Genomic DNA, 24,081 nt, shown 5'->3' on the forward strand with positions numbered 1-24,081 from the left:
GGCGTCAGTCACCTGTTCAAAACACTTTTGGAGAGTGGCGTCTGCCTTTTGCTCCTGTCCAAATCTGCTGTCTGTGGTTAAGGTTTCCACCACAGCTTCTGAACTCCCCTCTGCTTCCGTCTCTGGCTCATCATTACCCCCCTGAACTGTCCCTGTGGTGGCTTGTGAGCGTGTAATCACTAGCACCCGTTTCACATGTTCAGCCAGGTCATTTCCCACGAGCACGGCTGCTGGCAGAGTAGATGAAATCGCTAGCCGCCAAACTCCCCCCCAGCCTTGAAAGTTGACAGGTACCTCTGCTACTGGCAGAGAGATTACCTGCCCCTCAATCCCTGCCACCTTTATGCTCTCATTTGGGATTATAAACTCCCTAGGAATAATATCTGGATGGCACAGGGTTACCTGGGAACAAGTGTCCCGCAGCCCCCTATACTGACGGTCAAGTATTCCTACGTCCACCCCTGCTGTCTCAAACAACTGAGAATCTGTTTTCACCAGCAAGCAGCGCTTTACCTCCACAAGAGGACCATTTTCCTCAGCCTGATCAGCATAGGTAGCTGTTCCAGACTGAGTAGCCATGGCAACAGGCTCCCTCTGTGACACTGAGCCTTGCTCTTTCTGGACACAGAACACAGCTTTTGGCTTGGTCCCACTAGAATTCTGAGGCACCATTCCTTTTAGCTGCTTTAATTTCTCACACTCTGAGATTAGATGACCCTTTCCCTGACAGAAATAACATTTTCTGGTGTATTTTGATTCTCTCTCATCTTGTTTTGGTTTTCCCTCCAAAATCTGAGGTCTTAGTTTCATGTCTGAGGGCTTCCCTTCACCATGGGCCCCTCCCCCTTGCTGGCTTTTCCCTGGTCCCTGAGAGTACTTGCTGTAGGTTTCTTTGGGTTTACCTACAGATTTCCCCTCACCCAAGGGCTTTCTTATTTGGGAAATAAAATCTGCGATCTCTGCGGCTTGTGCCACAGATTTTGGTTTCCTTTCCCTCACCTGGAATTTCAATTCCCCCTGCAGGACTGAATAGAACTGTTCCAGTGCTATCAAGTCTTTAAGCTGCTCATAGGTCTCTGTCCCCTCCTGCGATAGCCATTTCTCAAGCAGCCTCACCAATTGGGCCCCCACTTGGGTAAAAGTCTGTTCTGGCTTCTTGGTTAGGGACCTGAATCTTTGTCTCAGCTGCTCTGCATTTATCCCATGTCTGGCAAACACCAGTTTTTTAAACTCTGCAAAATCTTTCATCAGTTCCTCAGGCATCTCGGCATAAACCTCAGCCAGGCTACCACTGATTAAAGATCGCATGATGGTCATCTTCTCAGTTTCCCTCACTGAGAAGTCCACAAACGCTCTTTCCACTAAGGAAAAGAACACCTCAGGACAATCTCCCTTGTGGTACACAGGGAATTTCTTCAGGTCAGCCTTAGACAATTGGCCTCCCTCAGAATCCCTATTGTTATTATTGTTCTGGTTCATCATTTCCAGTTTTCTTAATTCAAACGCCATCCTTTCTTTTTCCAGAGCAATTTTCTCTCTCTCTCTCTCTAGTTCAAATTGCCGCTGTCTCTCTCTTTCCCTTTCTTCTCTTTCCCTTTCCCTTTCCTCCACTTCAAATTGCCTCATCCTCAGTTCATGCTGTTGGGCTATGAGCAATTTTCTAAGTTCTGGGTTCTGCTCTCCTGTGCTGTCACCCTGCACTGAGCCAAATTCATCCTCAGAACCTTGGTCAATCTGGGGGTCTTTCACATCACTCATTTCTGCCATCTGGCTTCGAGTCAAGGGCATAATCCCCCCTCAGAACAAGCTGCTTTAAAAAGTCAAGCCTCAAAATAAAACGACCACTTTTTTCCTTCTTGCCTCAGAACCAGCTCTCCCTAGAGATTGCTGCTGTTCTTCAGCACTAACTTGCAACAGTATCGAGTCAGAGCCTACCCCCCTCTGCTGGGCCTCTCAGCTGGCAAGCTAGATCACTGTTGCTACGCAGTTTTGCCTCAGCTTTTTCCCGCCAAAACTAGGCTGCCTCAGAGCACTTTAATCTAAGTCTCCCCAGTTGGCACGTTCTTCTACTAGCGCACCTCCCCGTGAGGTACACCTAGAAGATTACCTACGCGCCTCAGACTGTCCCTGACTAGACCCCCCTTGCTCTGGGCACACCTGCCAAGGCTTTGCTGGACCGCTGGACAACTGGACCAGTCGTATCCCACACGCTGGACACCAATCAATGTGACAAACCCAGACCTACTGGGATATGTCACACAGTTACACTAAGCTGCCACCAATCATTCCCTATAAGAAGTCACACAGACCAGGGATGGATTTTCAAACAATAAAAAGAATAAGGTTTATTTTAAATACACACAGGGAAATATAAACAATCAGGTGAATAAAATAAAGTAACGTGGCTTATTCTCACTCATACAAGCATACAGTTTGGTTCACCCAGAACCTTAACTTAAAGCACAGACCCTGAACCTATCAGTTCTGGCTAACCAACAGACACCTGAACCTATCAGGTTGGTACTCTGACACACAGTAGTACCCTGTCTGACACACAGACTCCCACAACAGCTTCTTCTTCCCAGCTGCTGCTTCGTCACAACCCAGTGTCTCTCAGCATCCCCCAGTGTGTGTTCTCTCACCACACAGGCATCACATATTTATACAGTACAGCCCCTCCTCCTGATGTCCCGCCTTCCACTCCCCATAGGATGGAACTTTCCCTCCAAACCCATGACAGACAGGTAGCATCAGTGCTGTATGTAACAGCGGTCTCACCCCAAAACTTTTTCCCTCTGTGTCCTGCCCTCATGCCTTGTCAATCACCCCCCTCTCTGCCTCGAGGCCATGAGCTTTCCTCCAGTGACGTCAAGGACTCGTCCTACCCTCCTTTCCCCCATTGACGGCTCTCCTCTTTCCAGGGCTTTATCTCTCTCACCCACACCCCACCTCAGATGGCTCAGTGTGGCGCAGGAAGGGAGGCAGCTAATTGCGCCCCCTCCCACCGCTCGTCGCTGGTCACCTGGCCCCTCCTCCTTCATTCATCTCAGGCCAGCAAACGGTTCTAAGAACCAATAGTACATTTAGGAATCGGTTCTATAGAATAGGTGCGAACCTGCTGAATCCCACCTCTGGTTAGGACCACTGTGTGTGAAGAGACACTGAAGGGGTGAGAAAGCTCCAGAGGCCCCACCAGACCCCTCAATGAAATGAATATTTATGTTTAATAAAATGGATATTTTCCTTTAAAAGAAAAAAAAAGATAGGTGGCACATTTCTCAGTTTAATTGTGTCCCATGGAAGAATAATTTGTGAGGGAAGTGTGTTTTCCTCTTCTGAGGGGCCATAGAAATGGCTTTGCAGTGCTCCTCTCTCCTATTCATAGTTTGCACTGAAGAATTAAAGAAAAAAGGCCCCATTTGTGGAGTCAAGAGTCACCTCCCCTTCATTACTTCCATATAAGAAAAACATGAATACAATGGTCAAAATGCCCCCCCCCGGGGGGGGGCTTCTAAGCCTTCTTTACTCCCTGAATGTTGGGTGGCCAAAAGGTATGCTTGAGAAGTCCATAGGCTTCAATCCTGCATACACAACAGTACACGGACCTATGCAAGCCGACTCAAAAGCTGCATCGGTCAGAATTCTATTCTGATATTATTCCAGAGCAAGTGAAATAATTTAAATTTCACCTGTAAATTATGGCTAATTAATAAGCTGCTAGTTGCATGCCTTGTCACAACCAGAGTAAAATGTGAAGAATTCTAGCCTTTGTGTTAAGTGGGGCTGACTCCCAAGAAAGGGGGTGTAAAACTACATGTACCATGGAACTCAGCCAGATGTACACCTATATGTGCCTAGGACTAGTCTGCCATGTCTTCTGAGAACATGCTGTCACATCTACTACTATGTAGTGTCATGAAAATAATATGGAAAATATTGGGCTGATAATCTAACCCAAACAATCAGAATAGGTCTTATATGTGCATTAGCCATTATATGCTAATGGCTCTTATAAGTGCAAACAGTTTTGCAACAATGGAGCAATGACCTGACTATATCCCAGTGTTTCCATGCCTATTCCTGTTTTACTCGTTGTTCGTGTTTTCACTGCCTGGTCCCTTCCAAAGGAGTTCATTGCTTTTCCATCCTGTTGAGGGAGGACCACATTCTCCAAGTTAAGCAGCATTCAACCAGCTGTCTCTGTCTTGCTACTGATCCTTCAAGGTATTTTGTTGACTTGGTTGGTTATTCCATTTGTCTGAACTTGCTTGCTTCCACTTTGAAAACCCAGAGGGTGATCATTTCTGAAGGAAATCTCTGACACATGAAAACTCAGCCTGGAGATGACTTGTAGAGCAGTGAGAGGCCTGATGGATATGGATGCCGTTATGTGCACATGGAACACACACAAGGACAGAAGTAAAGACAAGGTTTCACAGGAACGAGTGAGAATTAGGTCTATAATGCATTTGTGGTATTTAGCTTGCAATTCTATGCCCAGCTATTAGGAGGGAAGGAAGTCCCTCTGATACTTCACGGTAAACATGATCGGATTGTACTGTTATTAATATTCACACATAATGGATATACATAAAATGTTCAGAGACACATTAAACATCTCTTCCTTCACAGCTCAGCTCTTATTTTAAAGTAAAGCTAAGTGCTCGGACTATTGAATTTTCATGGCAATGGATAAAATTGCAGTTGGCTTAGGGGCAGATCAGAATAGATACGATATTCTTGCTGTATCAGATGATGTTGTGACTAATGCAGGAAAATAATTTATTGCTTGGCACATGAATGATGGAAGCTGTTAAAAGCAATAGTTTCACAGAATTGATTTTTCTGCTCCAGCTTCCTGCTTTTCCTGTCTGCCTTTTCTCTTAGCCATCTGACATTAAATCTTTAGCCACAGACATACACCTTTTAGAAAACATTGAACGTCAGGTTAGAAAGTAGAAGTTGCTCACATAAACTTCTGAATGTTACATTTGGGGAAAATTGAAAGAATATATACATTTTAAATATTTTCATCTACAGTGTGTGCATATAAAATGAATTCCATGTTGTAGTTTGGGATGAAAGGTTGGTTTTTGGTTGAGAAGCACTGAAAATTAGCATTGCCCAAAAAAGATCATATATCTCCTATCCTGGATCATCTGCAATGGCTCCTTGTCAGCTTCTGGGCCAGATTTAAGGTGTTAAATATGACTTATAAAGCCCTGAACAGTTTGGGACCTTATTACTTGTTGGAGTGCCTCTCCCCAAAAATATCTACCTGGTCAACCCATTCATCAGAGGGCTTCTAACTGAAGGTGTCTACCTTCAGAAAACCGGGACTAGGAATTGGTCATCGTTATTAGTGGCACCTTCCTTGTAGAACAAGTTTCAGAAGATTACTAAGGATGGAATTGTTTAGGAAGACCTATTGCAACACTCAGTGTTAATCTCTTCTGACCTGTATGTATATTTTGGCTTTGATGGTATTTTATTATTTTTCATTTATTATTTGGTACATATTATTTATTTTGTTATGGTCTTGTGATTTGGTTTTGAGTAGTTTCTGTCAGGGATCATCTGTAGGTTACCTGTAGAAGCCTTCCGTACTGTAGTCAAGACTCTGCTCCCAACCTAAGTTCGATTCTGATGGGCTCAGGTAGCCAGCTTGAGGTTGACTCAACCTTCCATCCTTCTGAGGCCACTGGTGTGTGTGTGTGTGTGTGTGTGTGTGTGTGTGTGTGTAATGTGTAGCCTGAGTAATTAAATTGTTAACTGCCTAGAGAGAACTTTAAGCTCTATGGGATGGTATATAAGAAGCACACTTTGGTTTGCTTTCTGTTTTTGTTAATATTGATTGATTAGGATACTGAAGGTATTTCCATTTGATTATTTTTAACTTTGATTGCATGATTTGTTTTATGTCATGTAAAATGCTTTGAGCCATGATCTCACTAAGTCAGTCAGTCTATAAGCTTTATAAATAAATAAAAAGATGCCTTAGGTAAAGGTAAAGGTTTCCCTTGACTATTTTTGTCCAGTCGTGTTCGACTCTGGGGGGCGGTGCTCATCCCCGCTTCCAAGCCATAGAGCCACCGTTTTGTCCGTAGACGGTTTCCATGGTCATGCAGCCACTGCGACTAGACATGGAACACCGTTACCTTCCCAATGAGGTGGTACCTATTTATCTACTTGCATTTTTACATGCTTTCAAACTGCTAGGTTGGGGAAAGATGCCTTAGCCAATCCCAACAGCAACCCTTCTACTATGGTTCCATGAGATCATGCTATATATCAGTTCCTCTGCTCCAATGGATTCCTGGGTCAGCTGAGAAAGACCTGTGCATGCCTTAATCAGTAATATGTATGTGCAAAAGTACCAAGCTAGTGAAATCAATAGAGAGAATCTTGTTCACAACTGTCTGACTCCAGTTGTCAGTTCCAATTTGAACAGACTATTTGATATTGAGAGACACAAACTGTTTTCTCTAACCAGCAGAACCTGCTCCCTGATTGCAAATGGTGTGTTGCCGACATGTGGGTCATAACCCTAATTTAACAGCTGAGAGATCATCTCAGGCTCACAGAACATTTCTGCTTGCTAGATGTAACGTTCTAACCTCAGCATTGTCCCAGGATAGATTTTTGGGAATTCTCCACCAAGAGAGACAGAGCCCACGCACAGTTGGGGCTCCTGGAACTTTGTCTCATGTCCATCTATATTGTAAATTCTATGAGCAAATAAGAAATGGTTTAATTTGTCCCCTCTTGCAAAAATATCAAGGCAGTCCTGACAAGTGGTTGGTTGTGTATTATCTGTTGAGTTGGAACCCTTAAGTTCAGTTGAGTTCAGTTATTTTATTTAAAGTATTTTTACCCTGCAATATAAGCAACACCTTAAAAAGGACCCAAAGTGGCTTACATTAAAATACAGTGTTTAACACTTACAATAATGAGTATTCAAAATTCAAAATGATCAAACAAATACCATACAAAAACATTAGCAATGTCAAAATGTATTCAAAGAAGTAAGGTACCACATTCCTTTTAAAAACATAAGCAACACCACAACACATTCAAAGTGGTAAAGTACCACCATCCATTTAAAATCCCATTCAGGCAGATCAGTCACTCAGGGAAAGCTTGCCTAAAGAGAAAAGTCTTTGTCTGTCTGCAGAAGGGCAGCAAAGATGGGACCAGCCTTGCTTCCTGTGGCAGAGAGTTCCAAAGTCTGGGAGCAGCAACAGAGAAGGCCCTCTCCTGTGTCCGCACCAAACACACCTGTGAAAGTGGAGGGACTGAGAGAAAGGCCTCTCCTAATGATCTTAACACCTGGGCAGGCTCATAAAGGGAGATGCAGTCCTTAAGGCTTTTTAAGTTAGAACCTGCACTTTGGATTCAATCCAGAAATGGATGGGCAGCCAATGGACTGCTGAAACGGGGGGGGGGGGGGAGGGGAGATTACATGATCCCTGTGTCCAGCTACTGTTAACAATCTGGCTGCTGCGTTTTGGACCTGCTGAAGTTTCCGGACACTTTCCATAGGCAGCACCAAGTAGAGCACGTTACAGTCATCCATCCGGGATGTAACTAAGGCATGTGTCATGGTGGCCAGATCAGACCTCTCCAGGAATGGGCATAGCTGGTGCACTAGTTTTAATTGTGCAAAGGCAATCCTGGCCACTGCCAAAACTGAAGCATTCAGAGTCAGAGATGAATCCAGGAGTATCCCTGATCTGTGTTTTCATCGGCTGCTTCCCTGTTCCTTGATTTGCCTTTCAACTGACCAGGAGCATCTCTGTCTCTATGTTAAGTTGATAATTTTTCCTATCTGTAATACAAGGAAGAGCTTAATTATTGGAAGATAAATTTCTCTGTTTTTAAAAAAACTTTCTGTATTGTGTATTCTTCTTTGAATTGTTGTCAAATTGGCTGATATGTATTTGAATGGGTCATGTGATTAACTTGCCCACAGAAAGATCTACTTACAAATAACTTGTCATTTATTTATTGACAACCAGTTCATTTCAGGCTCTGATTTCTAATTTTTAATTTAAAAAAAAAATAGCCATGATGATCCAAGTTGTCATCTCGAAGCAGAAAGAATGGCCTTATGACACTTCAGAGTAACTAAAGCACCTAAATAGAACAAATTGAGTTGCATCTGATATAGTCATGTACTTGTAAACTTCCAAGCTCTTTTTAAGAAGCAGGAAAGCTCATTTGGAACAGTCTGTCTGGTGATTAAAATACAGATGAGGATTTCTTATGTGTCTACCTTATCCATCATGTTGACAATACAACTACCTCCAACTCTTACCCAATTCACATCAAAAAGCTTAAGCAACTGCAACTTAGAGAGCTTACTAGAGATCTAATTCAGAATGAGAACTTGCCATGCCATCCTGCTCTTCCCTTGTTTAATCACCAATGCATGATCAGATTACTGGAGTTAGAATTTAGAATGGCTTTAAGAGATTCATAAATGTTTTCTTCTCTCCCTTTTTCTCTCTCAAACACATTAGGGGATAACGTTGTTGGATCAAAGGTATATCTATTTAATATCGTAATCCTAAACTTGTTAACTGAGAATCACACCCATGTATAGAAAAACCTATCATCAGGCAGAAATCATGTTAAATGTTCCAGACATTTTTAGACAGACTTCTGCACCTGACAATCAGGCTTGCAAACGAAGCCCATATTTAAATCCCAAATAACAATCACAAAACAAAGCAAAGTGATTTGGTAACTATCATCATTATTATGTGTTGTCAAGTCAGTTCTGACTTATGGTCTTCAAGTCAATTCTGACTTTTCAAGGTCTTCCAGGTGTAGAATACTCAGAAGTGGTTTGCAGTGATGATGGTCAAGGACTCATCAGACTTGGCTTCAAATCTCCACTTAACCAGAGAAACTCACAGGGAGGTGGTGGCACTGGTGAAACCATTCCATAAATATCTCGTGCATTTTGAAAACCCTATAAGGATCATCATGCATCAGATGGGACTTGATGACATATAACAATAAAAAGTGTCATATGGATTTAATGAAGACCACAATACTTACACAGTACTTGGAGCATGGCTTCAGGCTTATATCATCTCTCTCCCCCCACACACATCTCTGAGATCCACCAGCTGGTGCCAAATGAACAGCACATATACTTTGAATTAAAGAATTTGAGTAGCAACACTAATCTGAGCTCACAGATTTATATTAGAGACTGGTGGTGGCTTCAGTTTCACAGGGCTGGTGACTCTGCCCCAGGGTTCTGATCTGAACATTACAGGAACTACCGAATATGCTGAAGCCCATCCTCCTGATAAGTTGACCATCACTAACGTGATTTCAGAATGGATTAATCATCCTTTTGAAATTGGAGTCACCAGCCTCCCAAAACCCACTGTTGGTTACTGCCCAACTAGCCTCTCACCTCTGTTCATTTGTGCCACTTTTTAAAAACCTATTTGAGCTTGTTATGTTAACATAAGCATCTACTCTTCGGCACCATCCCCATCTGGACCCTTTTCTATCTCATTCTCTTGTTGCTTGAGTTCTTGAACTCCTTGCTGGTCTGCAGTATTTCATCCAGAATTCTGTCACTACCTTCTACTTACCTTTTTTTTTTCAAAGTTTAAAATACTTTACATATCTTGTCTTACAAGGATGTTGCAAGGGTTGTTATTTTTTTAAGAGAATCATTTATTTTCTTTAGATAACATATACTATGATTTTGATAGTCATCCAGTGAATATTCTGTTTACTAGGTTTTGTTAATGATTGATTGTTCAGACCTGGTGGAATGGGGCAGCCATGTTTGTGCTGGAAGGAGTCACTTTTATTTTCTCCTGAATTTCAGTTGGTTCTGTTCTGAATGATGAAGAAACACTGTGAATCTTGGTAGAAAATTTACTTATTTAAATTTGAATTGTAATGAAATTCTCCCCAAGTTTCACTGGCCTTGTTCAACAAGAACAAGTATTCCCAGCATGGAGAGAAGCCCATTGTCCCTGCTGGCCATGTAAGTGTAAGTGTAAAAAAGAGAAGGAGCTTCTCAGGGGAAAGATGAGTGGGAGTGGCTGGCTGGCTGCCATAACCTAGAATTTAAAAATTAGGTACTTGGGTAGCTTACTTTTGAGGGATTAATAGTGCTGGTTTCTACCTAGTTCGTTTGGTTCTTTCTATCTCTAATACGAACATTTATATATATTTGGTAAAACTGTATGAAAAATGAAGTGAGATGTAATTCTCACCTATCCCTAATGAAAAACATCTTCCTTCCGAACAAGTTAGGAAGACTGGACTGATTCTCAAACCAGGAGATCAAGTAGCCTGTCTCATTTTGATTTTTACCATGTATACCACAAGAACATCAAGCTTAAGCAAGCATGATAGTCACAGAATTGAATATTCACAAGGTGTCTATCACTTATCCAGACATGGGAAATGTATGGCAGTTTTGAGAAGCTGCTACATTCTAATTGGCTGACAGGAAGACACTGCCAAGGTCTAATTGAGGTGGGAAGGTAACTGCCAGTAATGACATCTCTAGATGATTACAAAGCTTGGGGACTTAATCCAAGCTATAGCTGTGTCAGATTGTGAGTCACGTAATCATATTATCCAGTCAAGAGTCTCACTCCCCCTTATTATTTAATTTTCCAGACAAACTCTCTATGGCAATATATTTCAAGAACACTGTCAATGCTGTACAAGATGATATAAGGCCATGGCAATAAATAGCTGGCCACAGATTACAGCTGTCAGTTATGGAGACAGCCATGAGAAGAGGACTATGTCTAAATTGTTAGAAGTGGATCTCTACATTCTGCCCCTCCTCACTCACGTCAGAGGCCAATAGGTTGACCCAACCGAAGCAGACCCATTGAATCAATAAGATTTACATAAGTGCTGACTTGCCATCCAGCAATTGCTTCAATGGGTCTACTATAGTTGGGAGCAAAACTCAAGCTGAAGAGAGTAGGAAAAACCACTGGGCTACTCAGGTATAATCTAAACCACATTCCTTATGAATACACAGTGGAAGTAAAGAACAGATTTAAGGAACTAAATTTGGTGGACAGAGTGCCTGAAGAACTCTGGACAGATGCTCGTAACATTGTACAGGAGGCAGCAACAAAAACCATCCCAAAGAAAAGGAAAAGCAAGAAAGCAAAGTGGCTGTCCAATGAGGCCTTAGAAATAGCAGAGAGGAGAAGGGAAACAAAATGCAAGGGAGACAGGGAAAGTTACAGAAATTTGAATGCAGACTTCCAGAGAATAGCAAGGAGGGACAAGAGGGCCTTCTTAAATGAACAGTGCAAAGAAATAGAGGAAAATAATAGAAAAGGAAAAACCAGAGATCTGTTCAGGAAAATTGGAGATATTAGAGGAAAATTTTGTGCAAAGATGGACATGATAAAGGACAAAAATGGGAGGGACCTAACAGAAGCAGAAGACATCAAGAAGAGATGGCAAGAGTACACAGAGGAATTATACCAGAAAGATGTGGATATCCCGGACAACCCAGACAATGTGGTTGCTGACCTAGAGCCAGACATCCTGGAGAGTTAAGTCAAGTGGGCCTTAGAAAGCTTGGCTAACAACAAGGCCAGTGGAGGTGATGGCATTCCAGTTGAACTATTTAAAATCTTAAAAGATGACACTGTTAAGGTGCTACATTCAATATGCCAGCAAGTTTGGAAAACTCAACAGTGGCCAGAGGATTGGAAAAGATCAGTCTACATCCCAATCCCAAAGAAGGGCAATGACAAAGAATGCTTCAGCTACCGTACAATTGCACTCATTTCACACGCTAGCAAGTTTATGCTCAAAATCCTCCAAGGTAGGCTTCAGCAGTATATGGACCGAGAACTCCCAGAAGTACAAGCTGGATTCCGAAGGGGCAGAGGAACTAGAGACTATATTGCTAACATTCACTGGATTATAGAGAAAACCAGAGAGTTCCAGAAAAACATCTACTTCTGCTTTATTGGCTATGCAAAAACCTTTGTGTGGACCACAGCAAACTATGGCAAGTCCTTGAAGAAATGGGAGTGCCTGACCACCTTATCTATCTCCTGAGAAACCTATACGTGGGACAGGAAGCAACAGTTAGAACTGGATATGGAACAAATGGTTGGTTCAAAATTGGGAAAGGAGTATGACAAGGCTGTACATTGTCCCCCTGCTTATTCAACTTATATGCAGAATACATCATGTGAAAGGTTGGACTGGAGGAATCCCAAGCCGGAATTAAGATTGCCAGAAGAAATATCAACAACCTCCGATATGCAGATGATACCACTCTGATGGCAGAAAGTGAAGAGGAATTAAGGAACCTTGTAATGAGGGTGAAAGAGGAAAGTGCAAAAAACCGTCTGAAGCTCAACATAAAAAAAACTAAGATCATGGCCACTGGTCCCATCACCTCCTGGCAAATAGAAGGGGAAGATATGGAGGCAGTGACATATTTCAATTTCTTGTGCTCCATGATCACTGCAGATGGAGACAGCAGCCACTAAATTAAAAGACGTCTGCTTCTTGGGAGGAAAGCAATGACAAACCTCAATTCTAAAGGAAATTAACCCTGAGTGCTCATGAGAAGGACAGATCCTGAAGCTGAGGCTCCAATACTTTGGCCATCTCATGAGAAGAGAAGACTCCTTGGAAAAGACCTTGATGTTAGGAAAGTGTGAGGGCAAGAGGAGAAGTGGACAACAGAGGATGAGATGGTTGGACAGTGTCATCGAAGCAACCAACATGAATTTGACACAACTTCGGGAGGTGGTGAAAGATAGGAGGGCCTGGCGTGCTCTGGTCCATGGGGGTCACGAAGAGTCAGACATAACTAAATGACTAAACGACGATAGTTGGGAGTAGCAATTTGATTTAGGTCAGTGTTGTTTTATGAGGTGATACATTATCCTGGGATGGTACAATGACGCTCAAGTAATCAGCTGGCAGCAAAGAAGCAAGAATAAGTGTCTTGTTTCAGCAGAGTAAATTCCACTGAAGGATTTATAGATTTATGTCTGAGATGTCATGCATAAAGGTATGGTGTTAGTATGTCATTCTGAAGTTAGAAGTACTCAGAAACTATTTATCGGCCCCTTCTTCTGAGGGGATCTTGGGACTGTGCAGGTTGCCCAAGGCTACATGGACTGGTTCTTTTCCCTGGAGGCCCAGTGGGAAATAGAATTCTGGCCCTACAGACAAGTACCCAACTCACTGTACTATCCACAAAACAGGTAGCAATCTTTGGAACATTATCCTTTATGAATCAGGGCTTTGGGGTCCAGTGCTCCATGTGTAATGTGGGCCATGCCGTTTCTAATACACTGAGAACTATAAGTAGCCTGACTTCAAAACTTTGGGGTGAATCACCCTCTTCCTCTGCATGGACCACTGCATGCCACTCTTGCAAATAGCTATAGAAATAACAAAATATAATAATCAAAAAGGATGTCCAATGGGCTAAAAATGAGCACATATGTGACTTGCAAAATTAGATGTCACTGCAATTTTTTTTTACATAAATTGGTATTGTTTAAATTGGAAATTCAGAGCAGATGACTTTGCCTGTAATCTTGCATACACATACTTGGGTGTATGTGATGCACTTTTCATGAGCAGGGGTTCTTGATTAATCAACAGATCTTAATTAAGATCATGCTGCAGGAAGGAACTACAGTACATTGTTTATAGGAAGTAACCCAGAATGGCCTGATTTGAGCCCTGAATTCTTGAGTAAATTCACCCTATATAGAAGTTCATTCAAGTAGTAGAAAGAAATACAGTTCAGACACATAAATATATAGTTGGGAAGAACTTGTTTCCTTCTTACCAAGTATTCATAATTCTGCAGAAAGTATTAGAAAGAGCCAGTTTGTGGCAGACTCTGTGTATACAGAGAACTGAAGTGGCAAAAGGCTGAGGGGTTCTGGTGTCCTCCCCCTATGAGCCTGCCTGGACATTAAGATCACCAGGGGAGGCCATTATCTCAGTCCCACCACCCTCACAGGGGCACTCGGTGGGGACACAAGAGATGGCCTTCTCTGTTGCTGCTCCCAGACTTTGCAACTCCCTCTCATGGGGAGCCAGGCTGGCTCCATCTTTGCTGTCCTTCTGCAAGCAGGTGAAAACCTTTCTCATCAGGCAGGCTTTTTCTTAGTGACCAGCTGTCAGGGTGGGTGGGGGGAATGTTAAACAAATTGTTGTGCTCTGTAGCTTTTAAATGCATTTTTAGAATTGAGTTTAATTATCGTTTTTAATATACTTGTTTAATTCTTTTAAAATATTGGTATACTTATTGTTTTTAGCATTTAACTATTGTCTTTTTAATGATGCAAGCTGCCTTGGGTCCTTTAACGAGAAAGGTGAGGTAAAAATATTTTAAATAAATAAATGCAAATAAATAGTATTATACCACTTTAAAAGTGTCAGGGGGTTGTCAAACATACAGATCTAGATCAATTCTTTCTGCAAATATCTCTCAGCAGATACAGTATGCTTTTTATGGCCCTTGGTTGAGGTGGGGTATTGACTTTTTAAAATCAGGTAATGGATTTTAATGGAATGATTTAAAACTATTTTTTTTTAAAATCTTAACTTGCTATGTGACGAGACGGGATCAATTCTGGAAGCTCAGCACTTTCTAAGAATCAAATTCTCTAGCAACCTCTTAGAAACTGTTAAGGCAAAGGAATCTTTATCTAATCAAAGAATTATATGTACTGCAATTTCTGCAATCAAGAAGCTTTTTCTACTTTTTTACTCAGCAAGTTCTTGTTTCTGACTCAATGAGGAAGGTGTGTGCACCTTATCTAATACAAACCATACAAGTGTAAAAGCCACAGAGGTTGGATGTCTCACTGCTGTGGTCTCAAATCTCATTGAGAATGCATTCTCTGTGCTTGTGGCTGTCTCCTTTGGGATATGTCACTCTTCAAACCAAATCCTCTTGCATCTTAGACCTGGGGCTTCTTCGAATACCTGAAAAATGTTTGAGGTTACATTGGTAGCCTTGAGCCTCCTAGAATTTTTTCCCCTTAGGAACTGAGGCATGGTTCAGACAATTAGGTGTAGAATGCAGTCCTACATGGGATTAACAACAGGACCAAGCCAGCTGCATTTGGCCCAAAAAGTGTAATCAGCACAGTCACACAGCTCATACGAGGCATCATGTGCCAGTGTTTGGAAGGCATAAGGTCCCATCCTTTTACCCTGGCATGCATAAGGTTGCCAGGTCAGCAGAATTCCATTTCCTGCAATTTCAAGAGCAAAGCCTGACAGTAGACATTTGTGATGCCACATCAACAGGGGTGGGCCAATCAAAGATTGATAGAAAGTAGGAAGTGGTTCAGGGCTAGCTGTTGGTGGAACCGGCATGGGAAGAGCTGGGTGGTCAATTGGACCAGAATGTAGGTAATATCCAAGTGCATACTCCCATTGACCCTCTCCCCATTTGTGGCATACTGACTGTAGCGGATCAGGAAACATATGGACAACACTGAGCTGAGACAGAACCCATTCACATTCAAAGACACTGGCTCATGCAAAGAGGGGGTCTGGCAGGCAAAGTAACTGCTTCTGTGAAGATGATAAGAGCAACCATAGCAAGCTCCCTTGTTTTCCACCTTTCTACTTTCATCAATAAAGCCTGTGCTAGCTTTCTATTGTGAATTATATCTGTGCAGTCTATTATGTATTTTCTTCCTTGCTTGATACCACCTGTTGTAACCCCATCATACTCAGTGGCATGGCAAAAATAATTTTAAAAATGCAGCCTCTCATAATTCCGCGGTTGTAGTTCGGAGCGGAACCACAATTTCAACCCTTTCAACCTCTAATTCTCTTTTATTAAATGAGTTTGTTACCATCTGGCTGGTTATCTTAGCATTCATTACTATAATTTTCTAAGAAGGGAGGTCATTTTCTTCCTGCTTACCCATTTTCTCACTCTTTTCTCATCATAAAAGCAAGAGTCTGTTTCAGTAAAGCCAGATGAGAGGCTGTTTCCTGTTCTGATTGTTTCTGAAAGGTTAAATGGGCATCCAGCGATCCTCGAAATTCATAAAGTCTTGCTTTTCTGATGGAATTATCAGAAGACTCTATCAGTAAACAATACAATTAGAATTCACCTCAAGCCTTTGACTTGCCAGCCAAATATAAGCACAGAGATTAAAAGAGTTCTTTTATTGTCATCCTACTAGGAGAGGGTCAACAGATTCAAGGACAGAGCCCAGAAGGGAACACTGGGTAGCATCTAGCCCCAAATTGAATGGCATCCAGAGCAAAGCTAGTGCAGGTTCAAGGATACAGGTAAGAAAATACAGAAGCCTAAGACCCGAAAACAAGGTCAACTATTGGGTTTGCAACTCACCTTAAAGGGGATGTCTTTACAGAGAATGTCTCTGGGTTACCAATGGTGTGAGAATATTGACCAAAACTTCTAGGGGGCACCCCAAATTGTCATTCAGGTTCCATAGGAGTAAAATGGAAATGAATGCAATGGAGTCTGTGCCTCTATGGCTGGTGATTTATCTTGGCCATTTGCAAGTTGAGTGGTAACTTCTGCTGTAGCAGGAAGACTTTCTTATATACAGGAGCTTCTTACATTACTTGGAACCTTGATCTAAATGTGTGAAGAGTGTCATATTCTGTATCTGACAATTAACAAGTGTTGCAGTGATGAATTTTTGTGTGCAGGTTTCCAGCCAGCCAGCCATGTAGCTGAGTAATAGTCACAGGAATCCAGAACTTGAAAAAGTTACTTTTCTGGTGCAGAAATCTCAGAATCCCACAGCCAATGGCTGGATATTCTGGGAGTGGCTGTTCAAACAAGAATGTTTCCACGCTTTACATAACTGTAGTTGCCTGATGGGAGAAATGGTAGCATAGCTGGTAGCAATTGGATGCTGCCAGGTTGCAAACACATCCAAGCAACCTTATTTTCATTAATGGAAAATAATTAATGCAGAGTTATACAATGTAAGGAGGTTGGTACTCATTTGTTCCAGTCATGAACTATGCATAGCCGTGTTTGTTCATTGTTTCTGCAAGTTGTGTCAACACATGAGGAGATGAGCACCTTATCTCTACCCCTTCCATCATCACTTCCATCACCTCTCAATGCATAGAGGGTGATGAATCTGAACAGGGTGAGCCTCCACTCTCCGCGAGGGATCATCACATGGCTTGGAACCCCAGAAAACCTGGGTGCTCACTCACCTGGAGAGCATGTGCAGATGGTGAAGGACTTCCACTTTGAACTCATCACCTTCATATACATAGGACAGTAATTGAACCAGAAGCAAAAAGAGCAGAGCAAAAGTACTTCTCTCTCTCCTCTGGCATGTTGATATAGCACACAAAATAAGGACTAAATCCAATCTTACTGTGCCTTTCTTTGTCCAAGGGAAGAGGGCTGCAACCTGAATCTGTTTATACAGACTGAGTATGAATTGATCACCTTGTAAACTAATAGCAAGACTTCTTCTACTTTCCACCCCTTACTTGCGACTAATTTTTAAAACATATAGTAGTCATCCTACAGCAGTGGTCCCCTCCTCCCTGTTTCCTGCCCATTGTACCTCATCTGAACATGTCATAATTTGTGATCTGCATGTTTTAATTGGTGATCCTTGGGCGCAGAATGTTTATTTATCTGTTCATTCTCAGACACAGGGAGGCTGTCAAGTATGAAGTTTACAATTCATTGCTCCCAAGAGATTGCTGTGTTATTTATCAACATAAATACCCATCTGAGTAAAGAGAGCATGAAGTTCAACTTGAAAAGAAAATCAATTAAACAAAATGACTATATAGGAGAGCAACAAAAGAAAATGAAGGAACAAGTGTGAGGACTGTCAGAGCTACAGGATTATAAACAGGGCTAGGCTATACTCAGGAGAAGAAAGATTCCAATCAGGTAAGCAAGGAAAATAAAATAAAGGAGAAAATTAAATGAGTGATAAAGAAGGCTTGATACTACTGTCAAAAAGAAACACTGTTGTATCATGTTCGGTTTTAAAAGAAAGTTTAAATAAGGTGTCTCCATGGCATAAACAGAAATGCGAATTACATTGCCAGAGAAGTGTGCTTTCTGCTTAGAAAAATGAGATAAACTACTGTTCCACAAAAAGGCGGTTTATTGTAGCACACATAGGAAACCCTGATTTATTTAAATTGTTTCCGCATATCTAAACACCTTGGTTGCTACAAGGTGCATCATTGGATAACCGGTAGAAATGGTAGGAGGTGTGGCATAAGCAGCCAGAACAGTGGTTCTGGAATAGAGCAGGCAAAACAAACAGTTAAACAAAGAATACTGTAGAGGACAATGAATATCAAACAGACCTCTCTAGCATTCAAAATATGGCAGCAAGGACTTGTATCAAAAACTGTGTGGAACCGGCCAAATACCTAACGTCTTTGGAAATTAAAGGGACTAGAAGAGCCTTTACTCTGGCAAGGTGTTTGGCCCTCCCCTCTGCTGTACTAGAAGGGAAGTATAAAAATACCCCTTTTGCTGAAAGGTTATGCTCCTGCCACCTGAGGGAGATCGAGACCATACAGCATATGTTCTTCACCTGCCCATTGTATGAAACAGTGCGAAAAGAGACTATAACCCCCTTAATAGATTCCCAGGACGTTTGGAGGGAAATAGGCTTGAGTTCCTTCTCTCGGATGTTGATGTCCAGATCACCTGTCGGGTTGCGAGGTTCTGTGTAGCTAGACTGCGGAAGTTAAATACCAATTAGATTGCAGTTCCCAATTGTAGGTATGCCAACATGTTCTAATGGAATATTGAAAGTTAGAAATTTTAATGTTTTATAAGGTTTTATACTTATGAGACTGGTCTAAGCACCGTAAGTAAACTATTATTATTATTAAGAACAGTGGCGGCGGCGGGGGGGGAGAAGGAGGGATGGACAGGCACGGGGAGCCTGAGATGAAGGGGTAACTGAGCCAGTCTAGTGCAGGTTTGGAGGAGCGAAGAGATGTCTTTGGGCAAAAAAAATGGGTCAGAGGCACAGATCCTCATGGATCCACATGATTTTTATGTAGTATCATTCCCCAAAACAATCTCAATTATAGGCAACATTTCCGCCCATAGATTGGACAGGGGCTTGGGGCAGATCCTGTGTTTTTGTACCATTGAAAAGCCAGACACCCTTCATTTCTGTGGTGTATTCTGTTGGTACAAATGGGAACAGCTGGAGCATTCTCAAAGGGAAAGAAGCAGCCAAGCTTTCTAAAGGGACAAGCAACTTTGCCTTCTCTCCCCCTCCCTTACCTCACCACAGTGGCAGGGGTGAGTGGCAGGAAATCTACATGAGCAGCAGCAACAATCCTGTGGGATAAATCCGATGGCTAGTTCCAAACAGAATGTGTTGTTAAGTGCTATCAACCTAGCTCCAGGGAGACGGTACAAATAAGTGGCTGCCAAAATGCCCTCATTGATAGTCCTCCTCAAGTGTTGCAAACTCAAGGCCATGGCACCCTTTATTGAGTCAGTCTATTTTACATTTGCTCGTCCTCTTTCCCTGCTGCCTTCAACTTGCTCTAGCGTTACTATCTTTTCCACTGAGTATTTTCTTCTCGTCATATGCCCAGAGAATGACAGCCTCAGTTTTGTCATTTTTCCTTCCAGAGGGTATTCGAGCTTGATTTGATCTGGGACCCGCGTGTTGCCTTTCTTCTTGTCCAGGTTATCTGCAAAGCTCCAGGCCTAATGAATAAATGAAAATAAAAATAAAACAAGTTTTGATTTAATATGTCCCATTTGTTCATTTGGTCTTCTCTAGCTGGAACTAAGAGTTGGATTTAATCTCAGGTTTCCACCTTTTAAAGGAATATATGTTTCACTGTGTCTGCAAAAATGACATGGAAACTGTTTATAAACAAATCAATTAATTTCATGATGCACCTCCAACTCTGGATGCAAATTATTTACTGGGCATAAATGAAGTGAAAAATGATACCATCTCACAGGTGATTTGATGCACACTACAAATCAAAGGTATCGTTGGAAGGTTGGATTCACATCTTCTGAGGGTCCTTGACAATCTTGTGAGCCAGGTTGAGGTCTGGACCATAGAAGGGCTGCATGAGTTATCAAATCCAGAGATGGGAAAAACCACGTCTTTGGACTGCAACTGCCAGAACACCACAACCAGCATGGCCAGCGGCTACCACATGCTGGCTGGGGTTTGGGGCGAGTAGTTCAAAAGAAGATGCACTGTGTGGAGTAGTAGACAGGGTGTAGCATTCCCCTTTATTTTGCCAATGGTTCATGTTTTAGTATGTTAAGTGTTCATGCATATTCATATTCCTGAGAGAGATCTTATAAGAGGTGGAGCCTGAGAGTCAGGAGAGTCAGAGAGAGAGTGAGAGTCAGAGAGTTGGAGTGTGTGAGAGAGAAGTAGAGTGTGGAGTTTGGGGAATTTTGAGGTGTGATTAAAGTTAGGAGTGTATTATCAAATAGAAGGTAATGGTTAATAATAAATTTACCTAAAGAAGATATTCATGAATCAATTTCAATTTCTGTAATCAATAAACAAAAGTTCTATTTAAAAGACCTTGAAGTGTGGACCTGAATCTTTATCTTCCTGAAGTAATTGTGATTTAGTGATCACCTGGTGGCAGCAGTGTAAAAGAGGGGATTGTTTTTCTTTGTCTGCTCTGAGTCTTGACTGTCAAGAAAGGGGCACGAGGGTGAATGCCACACAGGGCTTGATGAAGCCTAGAATTGATGAGACCTGAGTTCAAATCCCTACCCAGTGGTATTTCACATACCTTGAAAGTCCTTCTGAAATCATTATAAGTCAGCTCCAACTTGATGACATATAATACACATGGTTCAAAAGAATGCATTTTCCTGTTTCTAAAAAGTCTGCCCAGCTGGCCTTGCTTTGTTTCAAAAACTGTTTTCTGAGGGCCTTTTCTTTTGTTCCTGGAGTTGCTTTCCATTTAACAATGGAAGGAGAATGCAGTTTTAGAACTCAGGGCTTTCTCTTCTTCTTCCTCCAAGCTGAGGACCTGAACATTTGATGTTTGCAAAAATAAGGATGGAAACAATGCAAGCAGCTGGACAGACTGGGGGTAAAAAGCAGATGGAGTCAGAAGGGAGGTTGAAATTTGGGATGCCTTTAGTAACAGAGCTGATTATCTCCCAAAAAATCTGATAGGGCGGCAAAGACATTTGGGGCATTTTTTGAGTTGATATTGTGAACCTGCACCCTATGCTCATCTTGCATATCTGTCAATTAATGTTACAAAACAGCAGGAATCTAATGAAACCAACCCCTGTGTGAGCAGTGGGAACACTGAAATCTCACCACTGGAAAAATTAGATTGTGTGATAGCTCTTCTCTTTAGGAACTTTCCTGATTTCTCATATACACTCAAAATTTTTTAATATATTTGCCTTCTCTGGAATGGTAAGTGGTATAGCTGTATTCCTGAGAGGTAGCAACTCAAAATGGACACAATAATCTGAGCTGAGTATAATCATGACATTACTGTATTACCTTCTGCATACTGGATACAATCCTTATCATGTAGCCTCAAATGGCATATCAGTCCCTGCTTTCGGCACATTTTAATGAAGTATACATGAGCCAGAAATCTTTGTGCTTCTTGAAATGCCTCAAGGCAGAATCTTCTACCTTCAAAAATGCTGCCAGAGGAACTGATGGTGATTTGGAATTGTGGCAGTCAAATGATAAGAGAAAATATCCAGAAACAAACGCCATATAAAACATTTAGGGCATTTCCTTCTTAGTAGTATGTGTTGGTTCTCCAAAGTATTGATCCAGGTGAGATATGAAGACAGACAGTTTGTAAGTCAAATTTGGCATGTTCATAGTTCTTGAATATATAGCAACATCCTCAATCCAATAAGCTTAATTCTTGTTGTAATTTAAATCAAGTATATTTTCTGTTCCTGTTTTGCATGGTTCACACGATGGGGAGAAGTGTCTTAGCAGGCTTAAATAGCATGAGGTAGTCAGAGGAATTTTAACCATTTCCCCTCTTTATTGTTAAAGGTATATTTAAAAGTAAAAGCCTGTCTGAGAGACCAAGAAGTTTGGTCACTGCTGCTCATTTACAAAAAATGGCTGGAAAAAATCCTTCAAAAATCACACTATGTAATGTAATATAATGTCTGGGGAGAAAAAAAAAACCTTTATTTTTTTCTATATATTTTACATATATTTTAAATGTATTTTATATGTTACATAGATGTTACATGACTTAGGTTCCTTTAAAATAGGAGTAGAAAAATGGGTGTTTCAAGAGACAGATCTCCCAGTGACTATTGGATTAGATGATACAAGGACCAGCAGCAATCCCAAGCCACCTGACATAGATCCCAGCCAATGCAGGGACCAAGAAGAGTCTGCTAGTCATAGAGAGAATGCCTAGTAGGATTCCTCAGAGGAAACATGTGTTGCGGGTGTGGTTGATGTCCCCTTTGGGTCTCCAATCATAGTCTGGCTTGCCAGATGTATTCACTCAATACCCAGCCCAAATCAGAGTTATGTATGTTTGGCATTAGTCTACTTCGAAACGTATACAGCAACTTATAGCTAATAAAGGTTAACAGCAGGCATTTAAAAATATAGGACATACAGTAGTGCTACTTTGATCCATTCAGTCAAAGCCCATACAAGAGAATGAGTAATCTGTTACACATTCATATACACACCCACACACACTTAGTCCTAAGCATGATGAAGTCTCAGTGGAACCACCTAACAAAAAAGCAAGAAAATCCTGGAATGCAGCCAGTCTAATATATGATGGATCACTCTCCTTTGCCATGTCTGAATGTATTCTTAGGAGACGTTTAGCTTTCATTGGACCTCCTGAGCTGTTGGACTCTTTTTGGGTTGGTACCTCCATCTTTTATAACTGGTGTAACTGGTATTTTTATTTAAAAAATACTCTGGAACTGGTTGAGGAGATGGGGCTCTGCTCCCAGTGAAGGACTGTTGTGGACTAGTTCTATACATTTAGACTGTTTGGGAGTGCAGTTAATTCCCTGGCATCCTAGAGTTTTTTAAGTTTTATTGTTTTGCCACATTCGCCTGTTCGAAGTTGTGTTGCTCTAATAAAATAGCTTGTTTATGCAAACACTTTCTGCATATGATGGAGGGGGCGCTCTCAAAAATAGTTTTTCTTTTAAAAAAATCATACATGGAAAATTCTTTGTTCAAACTTTCCCAAATTTGATACCAAGCAAGAACAAATGGTCCACTACAACTATGCCAAATTTGGTGCTGATCCCAGGCCAAATTTAAAAGCCATAATTTTTTGTTAGAATTGCCTTGCAGCATGTTGATTTGCTCTGCCACACAAGATCATTGCTGAACTCTCCTGCAGCAATAATGAATGACCTCCATGTGAAGAGCATAGAATAGTAAAGAACAGTTTACAGTGGGGTCTTGACTTGAGAACTTAATCCGTATTGGAAGGCGGTTCTCAAGTCAAAAAGTCTGTAAGTCAAGTCTCCATTGACCTACAGTGCATTGAAAACCAATTAATCCCGTAACAGGCCGTTTTTGTTCCATTTTGGTTTTTTTCTGGTCTGTAAGTCAAATCTCAGTCTGCAAGTCAAACCTAAATTTTGCGGCCAGAGAAGTCTGTAACTCAAAAAGTCTGTAAGTCAAGCCGTCTGTAAGTCAAGGGTCCACTGTAACTATGATAGCTATATTTGCTCCAGCACATTCTGACTATATATTCTAATATTTACATATCACATCTCAAAGCACTGTAGTTCTGCATTATTAAATAGATGTGACTTCTTGAATATTAATAAGGTTACTTGAAGTGGGTTACTTCAATACTGGTTTTATTTTTGTTTCACCAAGTCCGAAGGACAGATGAGTGCGGAAAGGTTTTGTTTCATAGGTACTGCTCCCCAATTCTGAAATCCCTTTCCTTTAATCAACAACACCCAAGCCTGACTATTTTGGAGACAGAATACAAGACCGCTTTATGTGAACATTCAGTAAGCAGAATCATAGAGAGGCTAATGCTTTCCATATTTTCACAAGACGCTACCAGTTG

At 41.5% G+C, this 24,081-nt stretch overlaps 1 long non-coding RNA gene across 1 annotated transcript; it reads left to right on the forward strand.

Annotated features, from left to right (window-relative positions):
* Positions 1-16,255: 16,255 nt before the first annotated feature.
* LOC144586788 (uncharacterized) lies at positions 16,256-19,764 on the forward strand. The gene is made up of 2 exons (XR_013541813.1): positions 16,256-16,323; positions 19,658-19,764. It is a non-coding gene; the product is annotated as an uncharacterized LOC144586788 (long non-coding RNA).
* The last annotated feature ends 4,317 nt before the right edge of the window (positions 19,765-24,081 follow it).

Source organism: Pogona vitticeps, chromosome 1 (genome assembly GCF_051106095.1).
Source record: "Pogona vitticeps strain Pit_001003342236 chromosome 1, PviZW2.1, whole genome shotgun sequence".
NCBI lineage: Eukaryota > Metazoa > Chordata > Lepidosauria > Squamata > Agamidae > Pogona > Pogona vitticeps.